The sequence below is a fragment of the Tachypleus tridentatus genome, chromosome 9 (assembly GCF_004210375.1).
Source record: "Tachypleus tridentatus isolate NWPU-2018 chromosome 9, ASM421037v1, whole genome shotgun sequence".
Taxonomy (NCBI): Eukaryota; Metazoa; Arthropoda; class Merostomata; order Xiphosura; family Limulidae; genus Tachypleus; species Tachypleus tridentatus.
Window position 1 is genome coordinate 139,677,084 of NC_134833.1, and position 25,908 is coordinate 139,702,991.

At 33.8% G+C, this 25,908-nt stretch overlaps 1 protein-coding gene across 6 annotated transcripts in view; it reads left to right on the top strand.

Moving 5' to 3' along the window:
- Positions 1 to 25,908, top strand: part of LOC143226513 (uncharacterized) — a 181,747-nt gene that overhangs the window by 113,180 nt on the left and 42,659 nt on the right. The window contains exon 4 of one of the 6 annotated variants that reach the window (XM_076457545.1): positions 6,349 to 6,533. The exons of the other annotated variants lie outside the window; for them this stretch is intronic. The gene's annotated coding sequence lies outside the window, so the exon portion shown is untranslated. The remainder of the gene's footprint in view (positions 1 to 6,348; positions 6,534 to 25,908) is intronic. 6 annotated transcript variants of the gene reach the window in all.

The window sequence follows — 25,908 nt, forward strand, 5'->3', positions numbered from 1 at the left end:
GTGTAGTATACCATCTTTTTCTGTATGTTCTTCAACACTTGTGTACAGTATATCAATCCATTTTTTCATTCTTAAGAACTTGTTTATTCTTATTGTGTAGTATACCATCTTTTTCTGTATGTTCTTCAACACTTGTGTACAGTATATCAATCCATTTTTTCATTCTTAAGAACTTGTTTATTCTTATTGTGTAGTATATGATATTTTTCTGTGTGTTTCTCAACACTTGTGTACAGTATGTCAATCCATTTTTTCATTCATAAGAACTTGTTTATTCTTATTGTGTAGTATACCATCTTTTTCTGTGTGTTCTTCAACACTTGTGTACAGTATATCAATCCATTTTTTCATTCTTAAGAACTTGTTTATTCTTATTGTGTAGTATACCATCTTTTTCTGTGTTCTTCAACACTTGTGTACAGTATATCAATCCATTTTTTCATTCTTAAGAACTTGTTCATTCTTATTGTGTAGTATACCATCTTTTTCTGTGTGTTCTTCAACACTTGTGTACAGTATATCAATCCATTTTTTCATTCTTAAGAACTTGTTTATTCTTATTGTGTAGTATATGATATTTTTCTGTGTGTTCTTCAACACTTGTGTACAGTATATCAATCCATTTTTTTATTCTTAAGAACTTGTTTATTCTTATTGTGTAGTATACCATCTTTTTCTGCATTTTCTTCAACACTTGTGTACAGTATATCAATCCATTTTTTCATTCTTAAGAACTTGTTTATTCTTATTGTGTAGTATACCATCTTTTTCTGTGTGTTCTTCAACACTTGTGTACAGTATATCAATCCATTTTTTCATTCATAAGAACTTGTTTATTCTTATTGTGTAGTATACCATCTTTTTCTGTGTTCTTCAACACTTGTGTACAGTATATCAATCCATTTTTTTATTCTTAAGAACTTGTTTATTCTTATTGTGTAGTATACCATCTTTTTCTGCATGTTCTTCAACACTTGTGTACAGTATATCAATCCATTTTTTCATTCTTAAGAACTTGTTTATTCTTATTGTGTAGTATACCATCTTTTTCTGTATGTTCTTCAACACTTGTGTACAGTATATCAATCCATTTTTTCATTCTTAAGAACTTGTTTATTCTTATTGTGTAGTATACCATCTTTTTCTGTGTGTTCTTCAACACTTGTGTACAGTATATCAATCCATTTTTTCATTCATAAGAACTTGTTTATTCTTATTGTGTAGTATACCATCTTTTTCTGTGTTCTTCAACACTTGTGTACAGTATATCAATCCATTTTTTCATTCTTAAGAACTTGTTTATTCTTATTGTGTAGTATACCATCTTTTTTCTGTATGTTCTTCAACACTTGTGTACAGTATATCAATCCATTTTTTCATTCATAAGAACTTGTTTATTCTTATTGTGTAGTATACCATCTTTTTTCTGTGTTCTTCAACACTTGTGTACAGTATATCAATCCATTTTTTTATTCTTAAGAACTTGTTTATTCTTATTGTGTAGTATACCATCTTTTTTCTGCATGTTCTTCAACACTTGTGTACAGTATATCAATCCATTTTTTCATTCTTAAGAACTTGTTTATTCTTATTGTGTAGTATACCATCTTTTTCTGTGTGTTCTTCAACACTTGTGTACAGTATATCAATCCATTTTTTCATTCTTAAGAACTTGTTTATTCTTATTGTGTAGTATACCATCTTTTTCTGTGTGTTCTTCAACACTTGTGTACAGTATATCAATCCATTTTTTCATTCTTAAGAACTTGTTTATTCTTATTGTGTAGTATACCATCTTTTTCTGTATGTTCTTCAACACTTGTGTACAGTATATCAATCCATTTTTCATTCATAAGAACTTGTTTATTCTTATTGTGTAGTATACCATCTTTTTTTGTGTGTTCTTCAACACTTGTGTACAGTATATCAATCCATTTTTCATTCTTAAGAACTTGTTTATTCTTATTGTGTAGTATACCATCTTTTTCTGCATGTTCTTCAACACTTGTGTACAGTATATCAATCCATTTTTTCATTCTTAAGAACTTGTTTATTCTTATTGTGTAGTATACCATCTTTTTTCTGTATGTTCTTCAACACTTGTGTACAGTATATCAATCCATTTTTTCATTCTTAAGAACTTGTTTATTCTTATTGTGTAGTATACCATCTTTTTTCTGTATGTTCTTCAACACTTGTGTACAGTATATCAATCCATTTTTTCATTCTTAAGAACTTGTTTATTCTTATTGTGTAGTATATGATATTTTTCTGTGTGTTTTTCAACACTTGTGTACAGTATATCAATCCATTTTTTCATTCATAAGAACTTGTTTATTCTTATTGTGTAGTATACCATCTTTTTTCTGTGTTCTTCAACACTTGTGTACAGTATATCAATCCATTTTTTCATTCTTAAGAACTTGTTTATTCTTATTGTGTAGTATACCATCTTTTTCTGCATGTTCTTCAACACTTGTGTACAGTATATCAATCCATTTTTCATTCTTAAGAACTTGTTTATTCTTATTGTGTAGTATACCATCTTTTTCTGTATGTTCTTCAACACTTGTGTACAGTATATCAATCCATTTTTTCATTCTTAAGAACTTGTTTATTCTTATTGTGTAGTATACCATCTTTTTCTGTATGTTCTTCAACACTTGTGTACAGTATATCAATCCATTTTTCATTCTTAAGAACTTGTTTATTCTTATTGTGTAGTATATGATATTTTTCTGTGTGTTTTTCAACACTTGTGTACAGTATATCAATCCATTTTTCATTCTTAAGAACTTGTTTATTCTTATTGTGTAGTATACCATCTTTTTCTGTGTGTTCTTCAACACTTGTGTACAGTATATCAATCCATTTTTTCATTCTTAAGAACTTGTTTATTCTTATTGTGTAGTATACCATCTTTTTCTGTGTGTTCTTCAACACTTGTGTACAGTATATCAATCCATTTTTCATTCTTAAGAACTTGTTTATTCTTATTGTGTAGTATACCATCTTTTTCTGTGTGTTCTTCAACACTTGTGTACAGTATATCAATCCATTTTTTCATTCTTAAGAACTTGTTTATTCTTATTGTGTAGTATATGATCTTTTTCTGTGTGTTCTTCAACACTTGTGTACAGTATATCAATCCATTTTTTTATTCTTAAGAACTTGTTTATTCTTATTGTGTAGTATACCATCTTTTTTCTGCATGTTCTTCAACACTTGTGTACAGTATATCAATCCATTTTTTCATTCTTAAGAACTTGTTTATTCTTATTGTGTAGTATACCATCTTTTTCTGTATGTTCTTCAACACTTGTGTACAGTATATCAATCCATTTTTTCATTCTTAAGAACTTGTTTATTCTTATTGTGTAGTATACCATCTTTTCTGTATGTTCTTCAACACTTGTGTACAGTATATCAATCCATTTTTTCATTCTTAAGAACTTGTTTATTCTTATTGTGTAGTATACCATCTTTTTTTCTGTGTGTTCTTCAACACTTGTGTACAGTATATCAATCCATTTTTCATTCTTAAGAACTTGTTTATTCTTATTGTGTAGTATACCATCTTTTTCTGTGTTCTTCAACACTTGTGTACAGTATATCAATCCATTTTTTCATTCATAAGAACTTGTTTATTCTTATTGTGTAGTATACCATCTTTTTCTGTGTTCTTCAACACTTGTGTACAGTATATCAATCCATTTTTTCATTCTTAAGAACTTGTTTATTCTTATTGTGTAGTATACCATCTTTTTCTGTGTGTTCTTCAACACTTGTGTACAGTATATCAATCCATTTTTCATTCTTAAGAACTTGTTTATTCTTATTGTGTAGTATATGATATTTTTCTGTGTGTTCTTCAACACTTGTGTACAGTATATCAATCCATTTTTTATTCTTAAGAACTTGTTTATTCTTATTGTGTAGTATACCATCTTTTTTCTGTATGTTCTTCAACACTTGTGTACAGTATATCAATCCATTTTTTCATTCTTAAGAACTTGTTTATTCTTATTGTGTAGTATACCATCTTTTTCTGTATGTTCTTCAACACTTGTGTACAGTATATCAATCCATTTTTTCATTCTTAAGAACTTGTTTATTCTTATTGTGTAGTATACCATCTTTTTCTGTGTGTTCTTCAACACTTGTGTACAGTATATCAATCCATTTTTCATTCATAAGAACTTGTTTATTCTTATTGTGTAGTATACCATCTTTTCTGTGTGTTCTTCAACACTTGTGTACAGTATATCAATCCATTTTTCATTCTTAAGAACTTGTTTATTCTTATTGTGTAGTATACCATCTTTTTCTGTGTTCTTCAACACTTGTGTACAGTATATCAATCCATTTTTCATTCTTAAGAACTTGTTTATTCTTATTGTGTAGTATACCATCTTTTTCTGTGTTCTTCAACACTTGTGTACAGTATATCAATCCATTTTTCATTCTTAAGAACTTGTTTATTCTTATTGTGTAGTATACCATCTTTTTCTGTGTTCTTCAACACTTGTGTACAGTATATCAATCCATTTTTCATTCTTAAGAACTTGTTTATTCTTATTGTGTAGTATACCATCTTTTTCTGTGTTCTTCAACACTTGTGTACAGTATATCAATCCATTTTTTCATTCTTAAGAACTTGTTTATTCTTATTGTGTAGTATACCATCTTTTTCTGTGTTCTTCAACACTTGTGTACAGTATATCAATCCATTTTTTCATTCTTAAGAACTTGTTTATTCTTATTGTGTAGTATACCATCTTTTTCTGTGTTCTTCAACACTTGTGTACAGTATATCAATCCATTTTTTCATTCTTAAGAACTTGTTTATTCTTATTGTATAGTATATGATATTTTTCTGTGTGTTCTTCAACACTTGTGTACAGTATATCAATCCCTTTATATGTGCTTCAACATTTGTTCATACCCACTGCCTGGAATTCCAAGTACATCTTCATTCATACTAAGCGGTTTCAACAACAATTGTTTTTAGTCAAATATATTAAAATGATAGAATTTTTTTCTAGTATATGCTCAGAAATACATGTCTTAGGTAGCAAGCTAAATGTTTTGGTGTTTTCTGAATACATTAAGGGTAAATACCATCTTTTTCTGGTTGTCTTTCACTTGTTGCCACATTGGTTGCTATAGGTTTACAGCAAGTAAAATAAAACTGTCTTTTTATTGCTGTCCATATTGCTGGTAATACAAGGAAGTCATATAACATCGTATATCAGGCAAGAGAAATAACTTTATGAAATAAAAATAAGTTTCATTACTTTCAATTGCTTTTAACTTACCAGATGTCGTTGTTGTTTGTTAACTTGTTGCTTTTAATCCAGAAAAAAAACCAACTATTTTTCAGTTTTTAAAATACATCTATAAATTAAATATTCTAACAACAAACAGAGTATTTGAAAGTATAAAATATTATACTTTTAAACACTTGGAAAGCAAAATCTAACAAACGATGTTTGCCCTTAAAGTTTCTCACCTTATAGATTATGAATCAAAGAAAAAAACGAGAAACGGAAACAGATCTTAGGAACCAGCTAAACAAATGATTTGAGTGTGACGTTTAAATGTGTAATCATATCTCAGTATGTTTTATGTCATGTCCACTAGAAACGTAAAACAAAACAAGTAGATTTAAATCATGAATTATATGAAACATTTTGTATAAAACTTAATAATTTTCGAACCACTTTTATCTTCATTACTGATCAGTTCGTTCTTGCTGGAGAAATCTTTATTACTCAATCGTTTTCAACTCGAGCCGCCAGAGGTCTGACGTATTGAACAAGATGGTAATTAATCAACGTTGTGAAATAATAATCAGTGATGTCGAGAAAACCCATTTGTACAGAAATATATATGCAAAAACGGCTCGTTTGGATTGAGAAAATACTTTACGTAGAAGAGCAAACAACGTTTCGACCTTCTACGTAAAATATTTTCTCAACGCAAACGAGCCGTTTTTGCATATATAATCAACGTTGTATTTACAAGAAGCAGATACAGAAGTAAGTAAGAGAAACATAAATCTAAGCAATTCGAAGAAACCTTTCCTATAAGAAAATACAACCTACATACATATAATGAAAATATGACTTCAGAAAACAATATCTTATTTTATCAACACGGTTTTGAATTATGAATCGTGAGTTATGTATGACTAGTTCGAGTACCCGTTCTCTGGACGAAAGTTATGTAAATTAAGGTTATCTTTGGATATGAAGAGTTGATTCCCTTGTATGTAATTGTAAAAAAAACCAAAAGCGCCCATTAAAAAAACCGCAAAACTAAAAGTTTGTATCTATCTTCTCATAGATCTAACGAACTTTAATACCAGATTTGATCAAGATCTATCAACAGGGGACGAAAACGTCGTAAAAACCCTGAAAAAGCTAAAACGCCCATAAAAACCACAAGATGCAAAACTGGCAATTTGTATGTATCTCCCCATGGACTCAGTGAATCTCCATATGACATGTTTGATGAAGGTCCGCTTACAGGTGAAGTAGTGGCAAAAAACGTTTATAAAAACCGAAAAACGCAAAAATTAAAATTTGTATGTAACCCCCCGCATGGATCTGATGAACCTTCATACCAGTTTTGGTGAAGATCCATCCATACCCTGCTAAGTAATTATATAGACGTACAACAGGCAGTATTATTGCATTTATATAAAAGTTACTAAATAACAATAACGTATGCATTTATTTTGATATAAGAGTACGTAATGCTAACGTTTACACAAGTCTGTGTTTGGGAAGTACAATTTGTGTTAATTTGCAACACAGTTTTGTTTATAGTACATTATTTTTTGAAGGACTCACAACTGTGACAAAAACACAAGTGTTAAGATTTTTGGTATTTCAAAATTAGTTCGTCGGTTGTTTTACAATATTCTGATGAATAACGTTTTTTCTGATATAATTAGAGCTTTGCTTTCAATAACACAATAAGTTATATTGTCTTTCTCCTCTTTCTGATTATTTCGTTTTTGAAACAGGTGTTTTAAACATGACATTTCAAGACGAATCGTTTTACTGTATTTCTGTGAGAAAATACATGATTATAAGAAAGCTTTTAGGAAATGTCAGAGTCAACACTGAGACATTGCTTTGAGTTATTTAAGTAAACTCTATATAGGGTTATACACACACATAAAGAGAGTTTCATTCTACCTGTTCCGATTTCTTCTAAACATACAGAATTGGTAAGGCCCGGCATGGACAAGCGCGTTAAGGCGTGCGACTCGTAATCCGAGGGTCGCGGGTTCATATCCCCGTCGCGCCAAACATGCTCGCCCTTTCAGCCGTGGGGGCGTTATAATGTGACGGTCAATCCCACTATTCGTTGGTAAAAGAGTAGCCCAAGAGTTGGCGGTGGGTGGTGATGACTAGCTGCCTTCCCTCTAGTCTTACACTGCTAAATTAGGGACGGCTAGCACAGATAGCCATCGAGTAGCTTTGTGCGAAATTCAAAAACAAACATACAGAATTGGATGTCATCCGCTATCGTAGGTAACAAATGACAACTCGTTTCTCCGTTTGAAAGTTTTTTTTTTCTCTTCAAATTTGTTTGTCACTCAGGATTTGTCGTATTTCTCAAAATCCCTAATAACTTGTATTTCAGCATTGTTCTTTGGAAATCAACGGTTTCGACTGTAACTCTGAAAGAACTGGAAGTCAAATGTACTAGTATCGAGTTTGAATTTTGTAAAGAAACCGGCTGAAAGCTAAGTGAAGCCGTAGTCCAAAATTATCTGTTGTAGATTACGTTTTGTTCAATTATTTATTGCTCGAGTAACAAACAGAAAAACTAAACAAAACAAACCGTTGTGTAGCTTTTTGCTTTACTTTAAAATCAATCTATTATGATCTTTGTTTTGTATTTGGTCTTGCAATATCAAAGTTTCAATTGTGTAGATACCCAATCAGTGTCCAGGCAATATTTGCGTACTTACAACGCTAGAAACCAGGTTTCGATACCCGTACTGGGCAGAGCACAGACAGCCCATTGTGTAACTTTGTGCTTAACTTTAAAACCAACCTAAGAGCGACACAATGTAAATAGAATGAGAGCAAATATTATTTTAATGGAAATGTCTTTACTAGTTACGTGTATTTCTCTAAGAATTGAAAGATAGGTATCGATTACTGATCAGAAAATTATTCTCTCTCTCTCTTTTCTGTATACACAAGAAGTAAAAACTGTATTGATTTCCTTAGATAAACTGATTTTTGTTTACAATAAATGCAAACTTCAATATGACGTAGAAACTGTAGTGTTTTCCCTAGATAATTCGGTTTTTGTTTACAATAAATGCAGTCTTCAGTATTACGTAGAAAATCTATTGTTTTCCTTAGATAAACTGATTTGTATTTACGATAAATCCAAGCTTCAATATGACGTAGAAACTGTAGTGTTTTCCTTAGATATACTGATTTTTGTTTATAATATATGCAAGCTTCAATAGGTCGAGAAGTTGTAGTGTTTTTCTTAAATAAACTGATTTTTGTTTACTGTAAATGCAGTCTTCAATATGACGTGGAAACTCAGATGAACATTTATCATTGTTGGATTTTACAATACTTTTTAGTCGTAGCTTTAGTAAGAGAACTAAAAAACTACAATTGTGACCATTGGCAATTATTTTGAACATCGAAAACTTATATTCTTCCCTTATAGAATTCAATAAAAACTACTTATGGTTCGTTTATGTTGTGTAATTATACAGCCTTGTGCAGAGCATTATGAAACTTGAATACCATACCAGTCACACTAGTGAATTTAAATATTGGGTTGAGGAATAATTCGTGAGCGTTTTTTCAAGTTAAAAAATATATTCATAAATGAAACGCTTTCGCAAAATATTTCATGTCATTTGGTAGATAATTTTTTGCTCTAATAGATGGTGTGTTTGATTTTCATATGTCTTTAATTTTTGCTTTCATTTTCAGCTCATTAAATGGAATGTCAAGTGGACAAAATCGAGCATTTTTGACACCATCTGCTTTTCGCATTTAATTTCTGGCAATTTCGTTTCTAACAATGCATACTATATACCTAGGTATTACATGAAATAAAGTATCATAATAAATGTTTTGGGTGTAATGTGTTCATGCGTTGAAGTATTGTATAGTCTTGTATGTAATGCTTGAATGAAATTATTTAAAAACGCTCACGAATTATTCCTCAACCTAATAGAAAGACCAGCAATATTGCAGTTAATATAACTAATTACAACCCAAAGATCGGTAGTTTGGAATCTGCTAAAATATTTCTGAATTATTATAGACAGTTTCCGTGAACCATATTTCGTTCAACATAAATAAAAATGAAACAATAATTTTTGTAACTCGTCAAGTTACCTAAACTTGAAAATAGTTTTGTTTGACTATTTGAGCGTAGGAGTGTACAGCAGATTACTTGTATTGTGTCTGGCCCGAAGATCGAGCCTTAAATTTTAGTTTTATAAATTCTTGAACTTACCGCTGAGTCACTGAAGATAGAAACCAAATTAACTATTGAAACTTGCCTAATATAAACCACATATTTGGATTTAATAACATTCAAGCATAAAATGTAAAAAAATGCAAAATAAATCAAAGCAATACAAAGTAGAAGCTAGAACTTTGTATTAAACGAGTCATTCATTTTAATTATAATTAACTCTTGTAACCATCTTTCATCTTGACAGTTTCGTAAAAAATAAGTTTACTTCACAGAATAATATAAACTCTAGTTGTTTCGGCACTTTCTTGTGTTTCTTTTATCTGTGATGTAAGTGTGAAAAGAATCTTTTTTTTCCATAACAACCCATTACATCTTCCACTTTCTTATTTTACACTTTTTGTGTAGAGTAAATTATGTAATTACATTCGTGTTGTTCTGTCACATGCTCATCTCGCTTAAATTCTCGTAAGTAAAATTACATTGATTTGTCAATTGACTGCCAACAAGATCTGATGGGTGTGTGAGAGGAGGTACTTCAACCAATCTTTTGATCTGTCCTACGATATCTATCACTTGTTGTCATGGGATCTTATTATGGATGTTCGAGGTGCCGGTCGAGTCTTAGTAAAAAAATTCAAGAAGCTAATCGATAGGAATTTTATTGTTAGACGAATATTGAATGAGTTCATCTAGCAGGATGGATAATTTTTAGATCTGTATGTACCAGGTAAACTGAACCTCTTTAAAAAAACAGAAAGCAGGGGAGAAGATGATTCCAAATCAATCGGACGATATATCATAATATGAAACAAACTTGCATCATGTTCTTAAGCAGACAATCGACGGATTTTTTTTTCGTATCTCTATACTGGAACGTTCTTCACTGTAATTGTTTTACGCGGTATCCTTTACAATCAAGATTAAATTTTGATAAAGGCAAGAGTATTAAGATCAAAGTGATTTGTTCTACTGGTGAAGTCGCTTTCTTGTATACTGCAATTCTTGTCACTGTCTTGTACCATTGTTATGAACAGCAACTTTGTTTCGAATTCCGCGCAAAGCTACACGAAGGCTATCTGCGCTAGCCGTCTCTACTTTTGCAGTGTAAGACTAGATGGAAGGCAGCTGGTCATCATCATTCACCCCCAACTCTTGGGCTACTCTTTTACCAACGATTAATGGGATTGGCCGTCAAATAATAACGCCCTCACGGAAAAAAGGACGAACATGTTTGGTATAACGAGGATTCGAACCCGCGACCTCCAGATTACGAGTCGAGCGCCTAACCACCTGACCATGCAGAGTCCATTGAGAAAGTAAACAGTGCGTCCGTTCGTTTGGGTTGAGAAAATATTTTACATGGAAGAGCGAACAACGTTTCGACCTTCTTCGGTCATCGTCAGGTTTACAAATAAAGAAAGAGGTAACTGACCGGAAGCTGACCACATATTTGGAAGGGGTTGTCTAACTGAGTGTCGGAATGTAGAGGGCGGTGTTAGATGTTTGAATATATAATTTTATTTTATTATATTAATATAGGTATAAAGGCGTTCCTTTATATTGGTTTATTTTGGGTTTAAGTTGTTGTATAAGTAAGACTTCTTTAATTTTGCGTTTGTTTATGTTTGTTTCTTTATTTAGTATTTGAGTGTTTTCTATGGTTATGTTGTGTTTATTTGACTTGCAGTGTTTGAAAACGTGTGAAGGTGACTTTTTATGTTCTTTGAATCTGGTTTCCATTTTTCTAATTGTTTCTCCAATATAGAAGTCTCACGCACACCACAGTTATACGGCATCCCCAAACCTCATAAACCAGATTGTCTATTACGACCAATAATGTCCACATATGAATCGTTTAATTACAATCTTGGTAAATACATAGCATGGACATTCTCCAAATATGTAACATCAGCCAGCTCATTCATCAAAGACTCTTTTAATTTCAAGTCTAATCTAAATCAACTTAATCATAAAGCCTTAATGGCCAGTTTCGATGTTATATTCCTACTTACAGAAGTTCCAACCACTGAAGCCTGCAAGATAGCCTTAGAACTCTATATCCGAGACCCTAACCCAACTATAGACATTCCCAGCAACCAATTAGCAACCCTCATAGAATTCACCACGATAAAGACAAACTTCATGTTCAACAACCAAAACTATATACAAACAAATGGCTTAAGCATGGGCAACCCAGTATCACCAGTTCTAGCCAATATTTTTATGACACAAGTTGAAACACAAGCAATTAACACAGCATTACATCCACCACTATACTGGTACAGATATGTAGATGACACGGTTGCGGGATTCAAATCTACAGAACACATACTTAATTTTTTCAATCACATTAACTCTATATATTCCAACATAAACTTCACATGTGAACAGGAAGAAAGCAATCAAATATCATTTCTTAACCTCAAAATTACAAGAACCGACACACAATTCAAAACAGAAATCCACCGAAAAATCACTCACATTGGACTATACATTCCTTGGGACTCAGCACATGAAACAAAACAAAACTCAACATACTAAGAAACCAAATAAACACAGCCATAAAACTATGCTCGCCAGATAAAATTAACGATGAATTATACAAAATAAAACAATACTTCATCAACATCAATAAGTTTCCTCCACAAACCGTAGAAAACATTATACGCACACACCTAGACAGAAAGCAAAATCAACCAACAAAAGTAAATATATCTCACGAATCAAAAAATCACGAAGCCACATACTGCTGCATACATATATTCCCGACATCAGCAGACAAATAACCAACATTTGGCAAAAACTAGTAACAAAATATGACATTCAGTTAATACCAAATTTATTCAAAAACCAGGCACAAAACTGAGGTCTATACTATGTTAAAACTACACTGACAAACACCACACCAATATCATTTACAAAATACAATGTGATAACTGCCACGAATTCTATATTGGAAAACAATTAGAAAAATGGAAACCAGATTCAAAGAACATAAAAAGTCACCTTCACACGTTTTCGAACACTGCAAGTCAAATAAACATAACATAACCATAGAAAACACTAAAATACTAAATAAAGAAACAAACATAAACAAACGCAAAATTAAAGAAGTCTTACTTATACAACAACTTAAACCCAAAATAAACTAATATAAAGGAACGCCTTTATACCTATATTAATATAATAAAATAAAATTATATATTCAAACATCTAACACCACCCTCTACATTCCGACACTCAGTTGCACAACCCCTTCCACACACATGGTCAGCTTTCGGTCAGTTACGTCTTTCTTTCTTTGTGAACCTGACGATGACCGAAGAAGGTCGAAACGTTGTTCGCTCTTCTATGTAAAGTATTTTCTCAACCCAAACAAGCTGTTTTTGCATATAAATTTCTCAACAAGTGGGTTTTCTCGACATCACTGAGTGCGTCCGTTCTTTGGCGTCCGTGTTGTTTACTGGTGTTTCTTCTAATGCAGACGGGGTTTTAAAGTTAGGAAACATGGGTGGCTTCCTAGGGCGTCAATTACTCAGGCGTTCCAATATTCACAGAGGCGTAGCTTTAATTTCTTCCCATGGCGCTCTTTTTAAGATTTCACCGCGTGGTTGAATATAAATGTATAAGAGCCAGTGTCAGCGATATATTATCCAGTGAGAAAGAGCCAGTGTCCACAATGTATTATCCAATCAGAAAGAGCTGCACAAAAACTGGTGAGGCGGAAGTACTTCCACCGATGTCTTGATTGAAACAACAGTTTGGTGATATTTCTGTGGCGACTAATAGTAAACTTTGCTTTATGATGGCTTGCAAGGCTGTAAAACAATTACTGTTAGCTTAATTGCTATGGCACATTTCATGAGATTAAGTATCCAGTCTTCTTTACCTTTAAAGTTAAGAATTGAAGTTTGTAAAATTCCAATTACTTAACGTTTTGCCGTCTTAGAGGCGTCCATGTTGTTTACGCTGACGAATTTAACAAATGTTCATTGAGCGCCACCTGTTGATTATAACAACAATTCTGTGATTCGGTTACACCGGGTCAACAAGTGGTGATTAATACAATGTGCCCAAAGAGAGAGAGAGAGAGAGAGAAGAAGAGAAAAGAATCATGGCCTACTTTACTCTCAGTTGGAAAGATACAAAATCAGGCATACTGGTATACATGGGGAGGCTTTCCGATTTGCCTAAAGCTCATGCTCTGATTGATGTGTTTCTCTAATGTAATTCTTCAGTTTAACCTATTTTCTATACTTTTCTTTTCTTTAGTGTGATTGTTATGTATATCTGCCCGATGACGAAACAATCTCACTTATTTGCTTTTATTGTTTGATATCAAGCGTAAAACTACACAATGGGCTGTCTGTACTGTGTTCATCACGAGTATCGTTCAGACTTACCGCTGAATCACTGGGGACAGTTTTGTTTGTTGTAGTACAAAGCTACACAGTGATATACAGTCTGCTCACTGTGAGGAATCGAACCCAGGATTTTAGCATTTTAAGTTTGTATACATGCCGCTGACCTATAATAGAGTGTGTGTTTTTTCTTATAGCAAAGCCACATCGGGCTATCTGCTCAACCCACCGAGGGGAATCGAACCCCTGATTTTAGCGTTGTAAATCCGGAGACATACCGCTGTACTAGCGGGTGGCTTAAAAAGCTATAGATTGAGTGTGTGTGTTTTCTTAGAGCAAAGCCACATCGGACTATCTGCTCAACCCACCGAGGGGAATCGAACCCCTGATTGTAGCGTTGTAAATCCAGAAACATACCGCTGTCTATAATAGAGTTAATATGAATAACATCGATGGGTAGCCTCCAGGTTAATGAGCATAACAACGATAGATAAGCCCAGATTACTAACTAACTTTGACAATGGCTCTCCCCTCATTGATCAGTATTGATTCCACATTATTAGCCCCCAGAATTCTAATTTTGCTAGCGATTGGTAGCCTCAAGATTACTAACACTGAAAACAATTTGTATTCAGTCACCATCGGCTAACTATAAATACTAAAATAAAAAAAGTTCTTTATTCTGTTGTTATTTTTGCCGTTTTAGCCGCGGCATATCGGCTCATACAGTGGCTCTGAATATTTTAAGTATAAACTTTTAGCTCATAGTTCTCTTATGTCTTGACCGATTTGAGATGTAATTACAATTTTGGACTCGGGAAGTCAAACCATTTTGATTGATATATTTGACCACATCTGAGGTCTCATAGATTAATTTACTCTAATATTGCCTAAAAAAAATTCAAATTGAAGGTAGGGTGGTAGAGATTCTGATGATAAGTAAAATCTTATCTGATATATGCGCGCCACACGCTTATTATTATATAACTAAGAAAAAAAAGTCTCATAGATTAATTTACTCTAATTATACCTAAAAGAACTTCAAGTGCTGCGGCTATTGAATATTCCCTCTTCTTCGGATTGGAAAGGTACTAGTAATCTTCTAGTTAAGAATTATTTTCTTAGTTTAATGGCGAGAGACTCCTATATGTTCCGTAAATGGAGAATCACAAAAAAGGTACAGATAAATACAAGATCGCGTTGTTTTAGACAGAGGTTGTCATTACTACTGGTGTTGAAGGCCTCTTTTTGTTTTCAACTGCAGATCATTCAATGGTTAATCCAGTATATTACTGGTAGCACCTCAAACACGTGAACTCATTCGTATACCACCAGGTGTTATTTATCTTTAAAGAATTTAAGGCGAGTTTTTAGCTAAACTATAAAATATGTAGGTTTTTTGTAATCCGCCCGGCATGGCTAGGTGGTTAGGGCGCTCGACTCGTAATCTGAGAGTCGCGGGTTCGAATCCCCCTCACATTGAACATGCTTGTCCTTTCAGCCGTGGAGGCGTTATAATGTTTCAGTCAATCACTCTATTCGTTGGTAAAAGAGTAGCCCAAGGGTTGGCGGTGGGTGATGATGACTAGCTGCTCTAGTTTTACACTGCTAAATTAAGGACAACTAACACAGATAATCCTTGTATAGCTTTGCACGAAATTCAAAACAAACAGTTTTTTTTTAATCGTGTATGAAATATTGTTTTAAAAATTAGTCTGAGTTAAAAATGATTGTGATGACATGCTTAATATCTTGTCTTTTCCACGTCGTTTTTCATTCCAGAGAAGAATTCCAACTTAGAATACTGGATTCTGTTGTCATTAAGCTAGGAGAACCAGCTCTTAACCAAAAGACAGGCACACTACTACTGTGAAAATGTAAAGAAAAGAGTAGAAAATCGCTTTATATGAGGTTAATTAGTAAATACGAAAATAAATAATCTTAAAAGACTCGAATTTTAATTTATTTCCAGTGCATAATTAACACTTTTTTCATTATTATTTTGCTTTTAAGCGACTCTTTAAGTGACACTGATAGATCTACGATACCGAGATATAAGCACTCTATCATACTCTAACTGAAACTGACTCGCGACTAACTGAACAATGCAAGACGTATTCCTTTTCGTGGCAGTATGTGTTCAATTCTCTTATAAACTGCCTACAAGTATTTTTCTGGCAAAGTGTCAAAACTTGTTACGTTAAGAGATTGATTTCCATCTGTACAGGTTTGACACTTACTGTCTGTCGTAAAACTCTACCAATGGTTAATTAACCAGACATTTCACCAGGTTTATGAAAACTAGAACGAGTTATCAGAATACATAGCTTCTCTCACCGTGAAAACTATTGCCATATTTATTCTCCTAAATACTTCATTTCAGAACGTCATTCCATAATAACTTGATGCTGTGTAATGCTCCTGTTTTTATTAGAACTTAGGGCTCGAGATTCACTTGTCATCGTGAAGTGTGTGCTTCTGGTTCACACTGAACAGCCAATCACTGTTCACCCAGCAGTTGATCCGTTCTGATCCTCGCATTTTTCATTGTTAATGATGCATCAGTTTAGATAGTCTACAATAACATAAAAAATAGAGAGAATGAGAAAGAAAATGACTCACAAGATGCGCAGACGTGTGGGACAATGACGAAAGCCTGTTTCATTGCATGAACACGTGAGCTTTGGCACAAGCTTTCATGAAAAATACTTAAATTAGGTGACGAATGACATAGAACCTCCGCAGAACTATTGCTATGCCCACTTCTTACCTGTCAGTCTTTCACTTCCTGTGATTCATAATTTATACATATGTATATACAGGTGTCCAAATGATTTTGATACTCCAGTTCTGAGTAGAGATAGATACGTTCGTTTAGAAAGAGATTGTTAATACTAATACAAAAAATGCAGCTAGATCTTTAATATATTTTTACACATAAAATTAATAATTTCGCCCCATCCTATTTATCATCTTTTTACACAGAGTTGTTGTTGCGTCCGACATGTTAAAATAATTTACTGTTGGCATTTACTTTCGAACGAAGTGTTTTTTTTTTTTTTAACAAGTTGACCAGCTGCTAAGTCCTTCGTTGCAATGTATCACTCACATTATTCCGGTTATTACACAGTGTATTAAAGACGTGTGTTTCAAGCCAGTTTTTAGGGGTTTGTTCCATGTCATTTCACCAGTTCATACACAACCGACCCTTCTTCACTTCTGTCTTGCTTGCGACTTGTGGGTGTTTTGCATTGTATCACAAACTGATAACCCTGGTTATTCTTAGTTCATCCTTTTATTTGTTGAATTTATTGTTTCAAACAATTATGTTGGTGGAGTCTTTAATTTTTATTTTTTTTTTGAATTCGGTTACTAGTCAACACGAAGTACATAGACAGCTGTGTTTACAGTAAGTTGTAAGGCAGACCACCATAGTACTAGCAAGACCCTTGTGTTTACTACAGGAGGATTCGTTCTTGGTTTAGGATAACTCATTTCTCACGAAATTAAATTGACTATAATCTCCAGTCTATTTGTTTGTGTGTTTTTCACGTACAAACACAACGGTTTGTGAAATCACGTTTTTGGTTTAAACGTTTCCCGAATTTGTTTTCTAACTGACAAATCAGATGAATATAAATAAATAAGTTAAACATGTTTTAACCTAAGATTTACTGATATACTTAGTCAGCATTTTTAAACAAATTTTTCTGTTACCTATTTTTGCACCAAAATGCTTGTAGTTCCGTATCATTGTAATAACTCTAGATAAACATTCATGCATTCGTGTCTTGTGTATTATTAATATAATAACCCTAGATACACATGCACTAAATACACTTATTTATATTAATTCCAGGTGGATCCTATATGTATTTTACAGAGAAAATTATTAATTTCGCCCCACCCTTTTTATCATCACCTTGCACTTAGTACAATTTTATGGACTTCACGAGTAATCAATCCCAGGAAAGATAGAGGTCAGCAATTTGAAGGTTAATATTATTTCCAGATTTTGAAGTGATGATCGTATTATATGGTTGTTATGAAGAAGCATAGGATTTTAAATCTCTGAGGTATTCATTTCATTTCTTGTTTCTTAAGGTTGTTTCACATGCTACTCTAGGTTCAAAGAATCCTCCCCTTCAGTAACACAAAGGAAGGAACAGTTTGTGACACGAAGTTCATGACAAAGTGTTACATGTTCCAAATGGTTCCTTACTTTGAGAAGGTGAATAATGTATAAAGAATCACTCGTGAGTTCTAAAACGATACTCCTTCAAGCCACATTAGATCTGATGAATAAATTATTTATTCTTTTCTCTTCCTAACTCCAGGCGTGTCTCAGTGATTTGAAGGACCAGACTGCGAATCAGAGGATTTATGGTTTACTGCAACAGTCCAAACCCACTAGCCCACTATTCGATCAGACACAAGTGCATGGATGGTTGGTGTTGACTAGCTTCTTTTATTCCAGTGTGACGCTGAAGGGATGACTTTGTGCATGCAGCCTCGCGCGAATATTCTGATTAAACAGCAATATTCAGTTAATATGATTTACTTATCACCTGGTAAAATGATTTGTCAGAGTGGGTGAACTCTATGAATGGCGTGAAGGGGATAGTGGAGAGAGACAAGATAATGAACAGCTTTGAACTGCAGATAAAGTAAATATGTAAGAACGTATAAATCAAATTAACCGACGAGAACCATATACGAACACACACAGCTTTCTACATGCCTTCACGCATGCGTCTTTTGTTGCTGAACAAAAGTCCACTTAGTACACACCATTAATGCATGCTATTTCTGATACTCAGTTTGGATTTATAGCCGATAAAGGCACTAGAAATGCAATTTTCGCTCTAAACATGCTCATGGAAAGATCACTGGAAGTACAAAAGGATTTATATCTATGTTTTATCGATTATTCTAAAGCCTTTGACAAAGTGAGACATGGTGACCTATTCGACATGTTGTCAGACCTGAACATCGATGCTAAAGATCTAAGAATCCTTAGAAACCTTTACTGGCAGCAAACGGCAGCTATCAAAATTGAAAATGAATTGAGTGAATATAGACCAATTGAAAGAGGGGTGAGGCAGGGATGTGTATTTTCACCAGATCTTTTTAACTTATACAGCGAAATAATCCTACGAAACTTCAATGAACATCAGGGAGTCAACGTAGACGGATGCAATATCAACAACTTGCGCTACGCTGATGACACAGTCCTTATTGCGGACTCCGAACGAAATCTAAAGACTCTCCTCACAACAACAGTAGACGAGAGTGAAGAAAAAGGCTTGCAGTTAAACGCAAAGAAAACAGAGTGCATGGTTATCTCAAAACAATCAATTACACCCACATGTAGCATAACCGGCAAGGACGTGAGAATAAAACAAGTCGAAAGCTTCAAATATCTTGGATATATTATAACATCAAATGCAAAGAGTGACACAGAAATAAAGAAAAGAATTGCAATGTCCAAGGATACTTTCTATAAAATGAAGTCCATATTCACAAACAGGAACATAACAAATGTCACTAAAATTAACACCTTGAAATCATATGTATGGTCTGTTCTCTTATATGGCTGTGAGAGCTGGACACTGAACAAAGATACAGAGAAGAGATTAGAAGCTGCTGAAATGTGGTTCCTTAGAAGGATGCTAAAAATATCATGGACTGAAAGAAAAACAAATGTGAAAGTCATGGAACTGGCAGGATACAAAAGGTCCCTCATGAAAACTATAAGAAAGAGACAAATGGAATTTCTAGGACACATCTGTAGGAAGAATGGGATAGAGAAACAGATGCTATGTGGAAAAATAGAAGGAAGGAAAAGCAGAGGGTGTCAAAGAACTAAATATATCGACAGCCTCAATAACTATGTCACCAAGAACTCAATGAGCAACATCGAGTTGATAAGGAGGATTGACAACAGAGAAGTCTGGCATGCCATGGTCGTCAATGTCTGTCGCAGATTTGACACATGAAGAAGAAGAAGAATGCATGCCATATCGTAGAAGAGAGACGTTGTATCTAGCACTGTAAAGGCCTTGATGAATTAATTTGATTATTAATATTTTCTTAGATCGTAAAGGTGCAAGATGTACTTTGTTCCATTTGTCCATCTATCCCATGAATTGTGTGCATTTTGGAGATTCGCGGGAGATTTAAATTATCGACGTACTTTTAAGATATCGCTCAGTACTGGTAGGATGCATGTAACATCCAGAAATTTGTTTTGAACTGTTACAATACTCAGTTTAAAGAAATTACCAAAACGATTTGGTGGCACACCGTGTTTCTCCGATAATAAGACCTAGTGTGATTTTTGGGGATAGTTTTAATATAAGCCCTACCCTTAAAATAAGCCCTAGTTAAGAGTGGCAGGAAGAGGAAAGAAATAAAAAAAATTAATTTATTAATTAGTTTAATAGTTAGTTAATTAGTTTGTTTAAGTATTGATCAAATTGAGTTTCTGAATGTTTTTCGTAATTTCTATTTATTTAAAGGTCTTATAATTTTTACTTTGTAACTTCATTTTTTTAATATATCAAAATAAGACATCCCCCGAAAATAAGCCCTAGTGTCATATTTTGGAGTGAAAATTAATATAAGCCCTGTCTTATTTTCGGAGAAACACGGTAACTTAAATTTAAGTATAAATTACACATAGGAAGCCACAACATTAATTAGTAAACTTCAGTGCAAAATTAGTGGTATTTGTGACTCGAACATTACTAGAGGCCCTGTAACCAACAAATTTATGAACTAATAGACAATATGGTGCATAAATAGTTTAGAGAAAATCTCATGATAAATCCGATGGGGTTCATACCCCCATAATTGTCCTAGAATGTGAGCGGAGTCCTTGCCTTGATTCGAAGTCGTCTTTATTTTTATTTTTATTTTTGTTTAGTTTGATATTTGTTTTCAGCAGTATAAAACCAGTGGGTTTCATACCTACATTAGTAATTCTAGGGCTGTATAGAATATAAGCATTACTAGCTTTTGGCTCGAGTTCATCTTTGTTTCAATCTCTGTTGTATGCAAATCTCGATAGCTTTAAAATGCTTTAGTTACGATATAATTTACTATAGCAAAACAAGTTATCCTGAGATACGACTTGTGGAATAATTGATAAATTAATCTAGACAAAAATGGGTCGCAGCATTTAATTGAACTCTAATGGTTAAAAGATAAACATTATAATTGGTTCCACAGCTGCTTTCAGTTTCTCCTCCAGGACAATATACGGCTTTTCCTTGTTAAATGAGTTGGTGTATGCATAAACTAGGTATCCTTAATTATGCTGAACGTATGTGTATTAAACTAGGTATCCTTAATTATGCTGAACGTATGTGTATTAAACTAGGTATCCTTAATTATGCTGAACGTATGTGTATTAAACTAGGTATCCTTAATTATGCTGAACGTATGTGTACTAATTAGACACATTAATTTTTGTAATTTTAAATATCATTAAATGGGAATGACACAGCCTGGTGGTTAGAACGATTGACTAGGAACATGCTCGTCCTTTCAGCCGTGGGGACGTTATAACATTATGGTCAATCTCACTTTACGTTGGTAAAGAGATACCAACAAGTTGTGTTGATTAGCGAAATTCAAGAAGGAAGCAATATGATTATCCAAATATTTTGCGTTTTTCTTCTGCTTTTTTAAGGGATAGGCAAGAAAGTTCGGTTCATTTTTTGCTATATACGTTGGAATGGAATCCAAACTTCCACTAGATTATTAGAAATTCATAATTTAAAAAGATGGAATAAGGATTTGAAAAAATACGTAAACAAGACAGGCAGCTTAAAGTGAAAATATACTTGCAAAAAAAAAAAAAAAAGGAAACCAGTGAGCTAAAAGTTTGAGACGTGGTGTTGACGCTATTTCCACAAGCCACAAATCCTTATTTTGACTCCATGTCTAATATTTAGGATAGTCAAAATAGGAACTTGCAGCTTGAGGAAATAATTACAACATTATGTTTCGTACCTTAAGCCTATTTATTTACATTTTGCGATTGCATTTTCAAATGACCCTTCTGGCCTCCACTCTGATGTCTGATTAACCCTGATCTGAAGCTGAAAGTAGTTCTCAAATTTCGATACTTGTTAAATGTTTTTGGCATTTCACTCTTTTTTTTCGAACTAATTACGGTCATATTTTGTTCTTGTTTGTTATCTTTTTTTTATTTTCATTATAGCCAGGGGACTCGAAAGCTGGAAGTGGCCTGTGGGCCTTCCTGAATCTCTGACAAAATCTGAAGCTACTTGTGTTGTAAATTTTTTTTTATGATCCCTGTTTTATATTTTAAATTAACAGCTTTTAATAATTTCGTTTCTTTAGTGTGTGTTTTTATGTCCATCATGGGAATAAATCTGTATAATAGCAATACTGTACTATTTCTAAAACAGTTTAGCTTAATGAAACACCTAGGTGGTATATGATAATCTCGCGAGAAACAGTGTTAACCTTTGGATGACTTTTGCCCCTGATGTCATTGTCACATTGATAGTGATGCTACGTGTATGTGATTGATCACTGTGATTTATAATGATTAACAAACCACATGTTAAGTATATGTTTGCAATATGTATATAGCTACTATATGTGTACCCTGTAGTCACATGAGGAGTCTGTAGACATTGGATTGGAGGGGGACTGCTAAACTATGCTGGAATGATGCGTGAAATGGATTTTGTAATTGCATGAGTTTTATGCAGGCAGACACGTGCAATGCGTATAGATTAGTATTTATATCTATACTAGCTGAAAAACCCGTCAACTGACGGTGAATGTTTAATATTAATTAAAACTACGTAAGTTTAACAGCGGTCACATATCTCAAAGTAGTAACTATAATATATACTTTATCTCAATTTTAAAATTATAACAAAGCTTTTTCATAAATATTTGCAGTTTGTTTTCCATTTACCAACAAATAAAGATTTTTGGATGATCTCACCCTTGAACACCCCACATCTCATTGACCAGAGAAAAGTAGGTTTCTTTGTTTTTCAGAAAGAATCCAGAAACTTTCACACTTTGACCTTGAATCCTTTTAAAATAGTTGACATTGTCAACAGCATCAATCTGACAAGATTATTTGTCAGATATTTGTCAATAGGCTGGGACTAATTAACTAACGGGCTTTAGAAAATAAGAGAAGTTCAGTTTTAAACCCCCTTTGGACATTCCCCGTAGCTCATAGTGTTTACATGCATATTTTTTCGATGTAAATATAAGATAGTGTGTCATAATATAATAGCATATGTACACAGACATGAACATTTTAAATAGTTCTTGTCGTTGTTATATTTCCCCCTCTCTCCCCTCTTCTGCAGTGGCCATAATAAGATGAGTTGCAGTTTTGTTGCTGTTGGTCAGTTTTCTTTGAGTGACGTTCTGCACACCCTGGATGGTCAGAAACGTGTTAACAGTTGTTAGTTGATTATGTTAATATATCTCCCTTCTACTTCCTCTGGAGCTCGGGTTGTGACACTTTTACGACCTTCTTTCACTGTGTGACGTCGAAACTTCACACTTTATCTAAAACAAAGTATTTTCTAAACAGAGTATATAGCTACAACATTTCTACCTCACTTTCACCTACAATCGTCATCTTGCACGATTCTTCCCACTCCTTATAACCATTTTCAAGGAGGGCTACTCTATCTGTAGTATCTATAAAATTCGCAGTCATGCAACTTTGACTATAAATTGCGGTCCGGCATGGTCAGGTGGTTAGGACACTCGACTTGTAATCTGTTCGTCCCTTCTGCTGTGGGGGCGTTATAAAGCTACGGTCAATCCAACTATTCATTGATAAACGAGTTGCCCAAGAGTTGGCGGTGGGAGATGATGATTAGCTTCCTTCTCTCTAGTCTTACATTACTAAATTAAGAACGGTTAGCGCAGATAGCTGTCGTGTAGATTTGCGCGAAATTCAAGGCAAACAGACTAGAGCTTGACACTTACCATCAACTGTCTCCATGATTGCCGATCCGATGCTTGAAACTGAGCTTGGTACTATCTTTTAAATTACGGATTCAATATTTCTGTTGTAAAAGGCAGCCTTGACTTTTGTGTAACATGGCCGAAGTCGATCATGCAGTGGTAAAAAACAACTGTGATCCTGTCAGCGACGTTATGTCCGAAGGAACAAGAAACATATGGAAAGAGAAGTGTAATACGCGATATCAGTACTGTTGCAACAATAAGTTAATAGTTGTGATACATGTGCTATACCTGCTGTATAAATATTAAATTACATCCATGACTTGCACGCATATATATATTATGCATGCAGTAGATTATGAGGCTCACATAAACTACAGACAAAAATTACTACTACTATTGTATGTCAATGGTCACATAGCCATTATTATTTACTGGGTAGTCACTCAAATAAACTTAAAATCTTGGCAGTATTACTAAACATATCATTGTGTAGTGCAAGTTTTATTACGATATTCACAGCCATTTTTGCTATAGACTGGTGTAACATTATAGTATCGCATATTTTCTATCAGTTGGGGCCCGGCGTGGCCAGGTGGGTTAAGGTGGTAGCCTCCTAATCTGAGGGTCTCGGGTTTGAATCATTATCACAACAAACATACTCGCTAGCCCATGAGTTGACGGTGGGTGGTGATGACTAGCTGCCTTCCCTCTAGTCTTACAATGCTAAATTAGGGACGGCTAGCGCAGATAGCCCTCGTGTAACTTTGCGCGAAATTCTAAACAACTTAAACTATCAGTTGAATAAATCTACTTGTTTATATAAATGAATAAGTAGTGAGACAAGAACAATTTAAGTTCTGATATTTGACGTTACATCCAGTTGACTCCTTCCAGTGTGTGTATGCAATGATGTTACATGATGTCCATGTTCATAGTTTATATGAGTTAATTCTAGGATATGATGGACAATCGTATTTGTAATCCATATGAACAGTTATTATTCTGAGATAGATCACGTTAGATCATACAACTTATATCAATAAACATATCAAATAAACTGAGTTATTAATATTTCATTAGTTGCTTCTCCTCTGTCGCTAAGAAAAAGTCCTGAATTACTTCCGATATTAAAACATATCCTGGCATGTCCTCCCGTCGCCATTTCTCAGACAGTAGAACAAATCCTAATATACTTGTTATTTAATAACATCATGGAAAGTTGCCCTACCTGACTTATTGGATTTGAATACCCATTTATTCAAGAAAGTTTCCCCCATAACTATCAGACGAGTGTAGTTTGAAGTCACACTGCCATTTTAACCTTACCAGGCACTCTCTGGTATAGTCATCCATCTTTTAATTTTGTTTAAAAGCGGAGATATTTTGAGCAGATGGGGCTTAAAGAACCTTTCACCACCCGAGTCAAGGACGTTTAGACATGCGCACAACTTTGCTTTATTAGTTTCTAATGACATATTTAATGTTTAGTATTTATAAAAGCATTCAGTGTTTTCTTTTTTTTTTTAAGCTTCTTGAATAGCTTCTAGTTTTGTCATCTTCAACTGTTAATTTTCACTTTGTTCGTACGACCAGTTTGGTCCCCCGCTGGGACAGCGATAAGTCTAAAATCAGGGGTTTGTTCCCCCTCGGTGAACACCTCAGATAGTCCGATGTGACTTTGCTATAAGAAAAATATACATGACCACATATGACCAGTTTGTTGATGGGATCATGTTTGAGTTGTCTATACAAATTCACTCATAGTTTGTATGACTAATTCGTTGATAGAATCATGTTTGCGTTCTTTTTAGAAAGTTTAGCCTGGTTACTTTGGCAATATTTTAACTGAATCATGTTGGAATTGGTGTCAGAATGTTAATCGGGGTTTGTATGACCAATTTGTTGATGGGATCATGTATGAATTGTTTTTAAAAAGTTGGCCTGGTTTATATGAATACCCCCCCCGCTAGTACAGCGGTATGTCTCCGGATTTACAACGCTAAAATCAGGGGTTCGATTCCCCTCGGTGGGCTGAGCAGATAGCCCTTTGTGGCTTTGCTATAAGAAAATACACAAA